Below are 9,057 nucleotides of genomic sequence, written 5' to 3'. Positions count from 1 at the left end.
TGTTTAACCAGAGAAAGTGTACTTATCTACAAGAGCACACATTTAAACATTTTACACTTTACTATTCATACTGTGGATCAACAAATGTAAATAAGTACGAACTAACTGTGCCAGATGTAGGCATGAACTACCTTCTTATTTAAGTATGTTTACATATCCTGCTGTAACTGACAGCTTATAAATAGTCAGAAGGTATCCCTCATTGGGTGTCTGCATATATTTAAAAAAAACATCATTTCCAGCCCACTGATGGCACTGATGGCATAAACCAGGCCCAGATCTCAGGGGGCGCCAACTGGGGTTTCTGCCCTGGACGCCAATTTCAGGGGGCGCCAAATTCATATTCTTGAAGAATAACAACCTTGTTTCACAAAGTGCCTAGCATCCAGAGCTCGTTTGTCTATTGATTATTTAAATGATTTTGAAATACATCTCTGTTAGTTTTTGAACGTTCTTGAACACATTTTATAGTGCATTCAAAATTAGTTGGACTTTTCACGTTTGGCTGTTTGGCTCATTGGGGAGGGGGGGGGGGGGTGACGTCGTTGCCCAGGTAACACCAATAGCGAGCCGGCGTTCCCTACCATGCAGTCAGTGGTTCGGCTGCTAAAGCGCCCCTGTTGCCTTTCCACTCAGGGGGTAAACAGTACCAGGTGGTGTCGCACTTCAGTTGGTTCTGCGTTCGCAAGTTCTTTTTGTGAAATGTTATTTTTTGTCCTTGAAGTGTTCTGTAGTGCTCAGGTGTTGTGAACAAGTGTTTTTGTGTGGCTTTGGGTTGATACTAGCAGTGGGGCATGACTGAATGCAAGATTCACAGTAAAAGAGGTCGTCCAAGAACACGTTCACTGGCTGCAAAGATAGCGAGCTGATTCACTAATGCGAACACTTTACAAAATTATTGTAAAGTAGGTGATGTAGTCTAGAACATCATATCACCAGAGAAAGAATAACAACCTTGGTAAATCACATTTCGGTTTTCAGAAGAGTTGCTCACTGAGAATGCCATTTAGATGCTCACTCACCAAGTATTAAAAGCATTAAGTAACAAAACAGTGTAATTTGTTCTTTGCTGCGAGCTGTCTGATGCATTTGACTGTGTGAATCATGACACTCTCCTAGATAAACTGGGATTTATGGTACAGCCAATCAATTGATACCGTCAAATAGAAAGTTACACTTAGTAATTCAACCAGTTTAGTTTCAGGCCTTATACTGACTTGGAAGAAATCAAGTATGGTGCTCCCCAAGGCTCAGCCATAGGTCCCCCATTGTTCCCTGCATCTGTAAATGATATTCCATCTACCATACAACAAGCAGAATTATTCCCTTTTGCAGATGATTGTAGTATTGTAATCAATCAAAGCATACATACAACAACATAAGAAAAGGTAAACAATGTTCTTGAAGTTGTAATTGACTCTGTAAATAGTATCTAACCTCAGTTTTAAAAAGATTATACATATTCAATTCTGCACATCTACGAGTATTACACCAGTGACAAGTGTAACTCATGGAGAACAGATAATAAGTAGAGAGGATATTTTAAAATTCCTTGATGTCCATACTGATGAGACTTTAAACTCAGAAAAACACATCCTGGAACTTCTAAAACAACTTAATCAAACCACATTTGCACTTAGAACCATTGCAAATCTTGGGGAGAAACAAATCAGTGAGTTGAATATGGAATAATGTTCTGGGGCAAGTCATGTTTGAGAAAGGAAATCTTCATTGCTCATAAATGTGCTACAAGACATATTTACAAAATAAATTGTGATGTGAATATAACATAACTCATTCCACATCATTATGACTTAGCATGCAAATGACCCATGGAACACTGTTTTCCCACACCGCAGGAAGTGAATCAGAAGGGAGCCATCTTGGTAAAGGAAGAAAAAGGTTGTGAGGGTCAAATGATTCACCTCATACGATGACGTCCAGCTGTACATGCGGAAGTGGTTAACATCACAGCTCGAGGAATTTTATAAGGCAGCCATTCACCGCCTTGTATCACAGTGAGTCAAGTGTCTCAACAGCCAGAGCCAATAGTTCTGAAATACAGGTACTGGTTTCTGTAATTATGCCTCTGGCTCTTTTCTTTTTGAACGCCCCTTATACATGACTAAAATTCAATGAATTGTAACTGTAGATTGCGACTGCTAGAATCACACAAAGTTAGGTTTCTGATCGTTGACAAAATGGAATGATGGGTGATAATGAAGAAATTCTAGGAGTGTCTGCTTGAAAGACAGTGAACCAATAAGTAGCTATGCCAGAATATTGATTACCATGGATAGATTCACATGCATGTCATGCACTCATTCGAAGGGGGTGATGCACAAGCCAATCATCTATATATACTTAGATATAAAAACTGAAGCAATGGAAGTCTTAAAAGTTGTAATATGGAAATTGCGGACCAATCAAACTCGTAAAAGTCATACAACAGAAGTGTACACTTTAGGTGATGCTACGAAAATGGTAGCTATATAGGTCCATGAAACTGGAAAAAAAGTAGAAGATGTAAAAAAGTTCCTCGTGTAAACACCAAGGAAAGAGATATTCCAGATGAAAACAATAGAACCGTTGTGAGGCTAAACAATGTAGAAGGGAATGCAAAAGTTGAAAAGACTGAAAAAGTTCGTCATATATGAAGAGGAAATCCTTTGTAAGTTTGGAGTGAGACTATGTAAGGTATGTACTGTCTATAAGTTAGTTTGGTATGCAACAGAGAGTAACATTAGCTTCTTTCATGACAAGTTAGTGTTATAGGAGAGGCACTAACTGCAGATCCAGATAATTCGATGTAACAATCATTACAGAAATGAATCAAGCACCTTTCGGTTCATATAAAACTTGCTCAGCTCCGTACAGTGCAGTACTATATGAAATGATTGTATTACATTTTGGGTCCACATGTGAATTTAAGACAGAAAAGTTTTTAACAAGTGTTGTAATACAATCCATTGATTTAATTCTATGACTATGCATTGCGCTCTGGTAGGTAAACGTAGCTCCTGGTGCTGCCAAATGCCTATTCGTTCCAGTTATTGATTTTAACTTTACATAGAAGTCACTCACACTTTTATTTGCACTCTTCGTGTGGGCAGCCATTCGATGTTTCTCCTCTTAATATGATTCACAATGTCAGACCTCCCACCATGTCCAATAGCAGTGATGTATCTCTGTAGCGAAGAGACAGACTAGAAGACGATAATCTTTCTTACTGTTTGTAACCTAGTTTTATGTAATCTCTTTGCTTGCAATATTGTTCTCTCCGACTCCTTTCAAGGTAACACCACTTTCCCGAATGATGATGAAATAATGAGAAGAACACAAACACCTAGTCGCCGGGCGGAGAAAATCCACGACCCCGCTGAACATCTAACCCGGGGAACCCGTGATCTAGAGGCAACAACACTAGCCACTAGTCCACGAGCTGCAGACAAGTTCTATAAGTGGCGCTCCATAGCGTTAACTGCAAATCAGACATCTGGTAGAAAAAAATACTATAGCCAAGCTGAATCATAAAAAAACACAACATTTGAGCGTCCCTAAAAAAAGAATTCCGGAAGAGGGACATTTTCGAAAAAAACGAGAATGTCTCTGGAAAAACGGGACAATGGACACCCTGCAATAGTTCAGGAAGGAGAACTCCGATCTCTGCCACATTTGGGCAATGAAAGGATTTGTTGGTGACAATGAAAAGCTGTTGCAAGGCTGGGAATCGAATCTGGATCTGCCGCTCACTAGACAGATGCATTAACTATCTACACCACTTTGGCACAGTGGTTAGACGCAACTGTATGGAATACATAAGGCTACCTCCCCCCTCAATCGAAATTACTATTTGCCCCACTCTACTAATGTAGTATCCTCGAGCTCTTTTCACTGTTTGCGCGTCGCATTGCGCGAAATCCTGCATGAGGTCGGGTAAAGAGTGCTCAGCACTGAATGATCATATTAGCCTCGATGCCATTCATATATCTGTATGAGTGGTGTCGGTTCTTTCGGACACGTGTGAAAGAACAGACACTATTCGTGTAGATACTCTACAATAGATCTAAGTAAGGGAACTGGAGTATTGCATTAGTAGGTCTGCAAAAATACAACAGCGTTATTAATATCATCAAGGCAAACAATAAGCGACATCTAGACAGTGGTAAAATTGTAGTAATACAGTTGATCAGCATGATGAAAATCCATATGCGTGTGCATTTTTATCTTCAAGGATCTTCAAAATGGCTAGATAGCAGACCACAATTGTGGTAATACAACTGTGGCTCATACGACATAAACGATATAAATGCGTTGATAAAACGATCTACAAAAGGGATTGAGTTCTGTGCACGCGAGAATACGTTTAAAACAGAAATAAAAACTACCAAACAGACAAGAGACTTTAGCTAGGAAAGTTCAATAGGACCACTACTGGGTTTCTCAAGCAGTAAAGTTTGGAGATGAATCTTGATAAAATTTGTAAGTCAGAACATCTAGTGAATATATTACCATTTAACACGATTTGTGTCCAGTGTAATATCGCAAAGAATTTGAATATCAAGAAACAGATTAATTAATACAATCTACGGATTTTTCACTACAGTTGGGTCAGGACGTAAACTCGTTGAGGCGTCAAGCAGCTCCATACAACTCTCAGTGACGGTTCAGACATTAAACCATCTCTAGTTGAATATTGTGTATCAGGACAGGAATGTAGTCGATTTTCAAGGAGAGGACATTATGGTACATCTTCACTTGAAGCAGCTACATGGGTATAGGGTATAAAACCAGCACACATAACCCTCAGTACATTACTTCGCAGTGGAAGCACTATGTGATAACATAGGAGAATAACAGGTTCCTTAAATTGACAGAACTGAAATCACACAATGACATCACTCACTACAGCAGCGCCAGCTGATTATAGTGAGCGACTCATTTGTCAGGAACATTTCTTCCACAAACCTTTTGCTTTGGTGACATTTAATAGTAATGATGAGACAGGGATTCTCAATGAATCCAAAGATGAATTAACAATCCCAAGCAACAATTTTCTATAACTGGAGGGAATATCTGATAATAAAGATGGAAGCCCTACAGCGGCATCACTATTTACATTTAAGGTTTACCTTTATGTTTCAAGCAGTAAGACATGTACTGCATGCCATGGAGATAAACTGCACAAGACATGTTGGAATCACATCGACTTTCAAAGTATTCATCTCCACATTAATTTCAGACCTGTATGACTTACGAAATGAAGAATGGTTCATAGACATATCTATAAGTGATCACTTCAGTACATGTATCCCAATCAAAATGTGTATGAGGTTTACAGATATATGGGGTTTACAGAGTACTCTGAGGATACCAAATATGCTAAACAGGAACTAATTCTAGTATGACTTGTGAAAGATAATAGCTCAGACATTCAAGGACAGCACGAAAGTAATCATAAAGGGAATAAATTTGCTTTGGAGAAACTGGTATGGATAATGTCCCATATTTCTTTAACACACTTCGTCTAAAAAATTTACATCTATTGAATTCAAATGTTCAGCTATAATTAAGTTTACCTTAATTGGAAGTGTAAAAACTGACAACTTCCAGAAGGACATTGGCCATTCAAACAGCACTTTAACTGGACATAATTAAGTTTATTGTTCTGCCAATGCAAACATAAAAGAGGGAGAAGTCTGAAAAGGAATTCTAGACAAATCGACAACTACGAAATGACCAATGATTTTGATTAACATTTCATGGATAATCCTGTGAAATGGTTGCTCTCTGAGCTTGAACAGCTACCATATCATGTTGATGTGATTTATTGTAGAAGCATTCACGTTACCAAATCACACGAACATGATCCCTTATATGAGATGGTTGCCGACTGTCATATTTGTCGGCTGCCATAGGATAAAGATGCTTTCACACATGTCTCTTAAGTTCTTCAGTTTGACTGTGTATGAGGCTCACTTCATCATTAAGTACTTGTGATTTCAGCTTGAGATAAGATCACGTTAGTGTTCTGCCTGAGAGCGTAGAAAAATGCATTTGTCTTCTCAAGCGAATGATTCCGAGAATAACGCTCTGATTCCAGGTGGATTTGCATTGATTTAGGCTTCAGAAACATGCTGAAACAATGCGTCAGCATGATATGTGTATAATTATAGGATCTAATTCACGATGATGCCACGTTTCAGCATGTGATGAAGAACAGACCCGTCCCATACTAATATCTGGATTCAATGGAGACAACCAATGAAACCACATTGCTCTAAATAAATACATTTATAAGTTAACTTACAGGCACTGCGATAACGGATGCGTAGTATTGGCATATGGAGAATGTTGGCAGGAACTCAACATCCCTAATTTATGGGAACATGCTAGACTATACATGGACACATATATAAGTCTGCTTGGAGATATATGTTTGCATGACCACATTCATGCTGAGTCCTGCCTTCGATTACACTGCTCAAGGGCTTTTGTGGGGCCCCAGGTAACAAAAGATACATGTCAGCATCGAAATATTGAACACTGTTGATATGTTCTTCTTTTTGTAATTCAGGATGCATGGGGGACTTTGTCGTTTAATGCATAGGTACGCCAATTGAAATAACCAACGAATGAGTAAGGAGGAGTATACGGCATTTCACTATTTGAGTTACATTCCAAACTGCGATGTAAACAACTTACATAGCACACCATGCAACAATCTTTGCCGACTGGAGAGTTTCGATGGCAGTCCGATGAGCACATCTTCATACTGGATAATTTCCTAGTTATACCTGTGCATTCTGTTGTATCATACGTCATGGGGGGAAAACTGTTGTTTCATACCATTAAGCATGATGCGCACAATGACTTTCCACAAGCCCCTAGTTCCGCACAATGATTCCATCCCAAAGCTGATGATGACATTGGGGAGTAAAACGGAGATACATAATGCAATAGAGAAACCTTCATCAGTGTCTCAGTTTTGAGGCGAAACTTATTGGACTCATTTGTACAATTCAGTTTAAAAGTCACAGTGGCTGCGCGGGGTCGTGGCGCGGTCTAGGGTATTCTGTCACGGTTCGCGCGGCTCCCCCCGTTGGAGGTTCGAGTCCTCCCTCAGGCATGGGTGTGTGTGTTGTCCTTAGCGTAAGTTGGTTTAAGTTAGATTAAGGAGTGTGTAATTGTAGCGACCGATGCCTCAGCACTTTGGTCCCATAGAAGCTTACCACAAATTTCCAAATTGTCACAGTGATAGAAGACGTATATGCATATTAACACCTAAGAGATGGCTCTCACGATGTGTGATTTTGAAAAAGATTTTTTAAACTAATTCAGTACTCGTTAAACAGTGGAAAATTTGAGGAACCATAGGGGCAATCGCATGGTTTACCGACGGGACAGGGGTTCTGGCGCAAGAGATTATATTATCCGGCAAAATTTCATATCGGCCACTATCTTCAGTCAAAGATTAGCCCTTCTGGGGCTGGCTAAGATTTTCTATAGAGTTTTCAAAGCCTGGTGATGCAGGCATGTGTGTACTGAATCTTTCCAAACTACAGATGTATCAGTTTCACTATGAGTTTACAAAACTTCATTTCAGTGATTCAAAGTAGCTTTATATGGATACAGATAGTTTCATGTAGTGGGTGAAAGGTTCTAACCCATATAAAGTACTAAGGTGTCCCCCTTCCAAAAAAAATTCCACTCCTCTGGGTATATGACTGGTAATCCTTTTGCCATAACATCTGAAAATAATAAGTTAATTGGTCTAAAGAAAGTCGTTGTGTATGGGTCGAAGATTGCTCAAGTTTGTGGGTCTCAGATCGAAAACGTACGCATACTGTACAGACACAGACCCCACCCAAAGGAGCGCCAAAGGTGTAAATCATGTGGCATTAATGGCACTCACCACTGATGATTACAAGGAGTGCTTGCTAAATTGTGTTGGCAGTACTCTGCCTCATCTTTCGCATATGTTGCACCAAGTAAGCATTCGATGATGACACCATATGATATAAAGCAGAACTTGTTAATATCGCCACTTACATATCATTAGTGCAGCGGGCAGTCTACACTGTCGTGCTCATGCCCTATGATCAAAGAAGAGGCTACAGTCATGGTGCTGTGACAGGAACTGAGGAAGTATATGTTTGAAATAAATATATTTATTTTGTCCAAAAGAGTAAATGAACAACTGTGAAGGGAAATGTTTACAATATCGATCAATTGGTGATCGCGGTAGTAGTCTTTGCACAATAGTTCCACTCGAACACCATCCTGGAGGATATAAACTCCTCAGTAGAAAGCTCACTAACCAATAGCAACAGCCGATCGACCGCTCCGCTCACAGGTTCGAATCCTGCCTCGGGCATGGATGTGTGTGATGTCCTTAGGTTAGTTAGGTTCAATTAGTTCTAAGTTCTAGGCGACTGATGACCTCAGAAGTTGAGTCGCATAGTTCTCAGAGCCATTTGAACCATTTTTCAATCCTGCTTTCGGTTGGTCATGTAAACACTCCTCAATCGATTCTGGAAATCCACTTCTTGCTGCATGTGTCATACTTCCACAAACGATTTTCAGTACCATGTAAACCAGGTTACAACTTTTTTTAAAAAAACTCGGCTAATGTAGACGGAGTCACTTTTCTCACAGTGAAGGAGAAGTAAAAATATTATACTGACCTTGAAACTGTCTACTTATGAGATTTCACTGAACTGAAATAGCGAGCGTGCTGACTAAATCAGAAACTGGAACAGCTAATTTCCATACGCCATATTTGACTGGGCCAGCGAATCCACTTCAGGCCTTAACATGTAAACACGACAGCGAAAAACGGTCTCCGAAATTCGACTTTCGTCTTCCGGAAGATGTGGGGCATGTAAATGCAGTTAGCAGCACCACTAGTTTGTGCAAGAACATTACTCCAGAATGAGACTTTCACTCTGCAGTGGTGTGTGCAGTGATATGGAACTTCCTGGCAGAATAAAACTGTGTGCCGGACCGAGACTCGAACTCTGGTCCTTTGCCATTCACAGCAAAGTGTTCTACCAA

Source organism: Schistocerca piceifrons, chromosome X, assembly GCF_021461385.2.
Source record: "Schistocerca piceifrons isolate TAMUIC-IGC-003096 chromosome X, iqSchPice1.1, whole genome shotgun sequence".
Taxonomy (NCBI): Eukaryota; Metazoa; Arthropoda; class Insecta; order Orthoptera; family Acrididae; genus Schistocerca; species Schistocerca piceifrons.
This window is presented reverse-complemented; position numbering follows the sequence as displayed.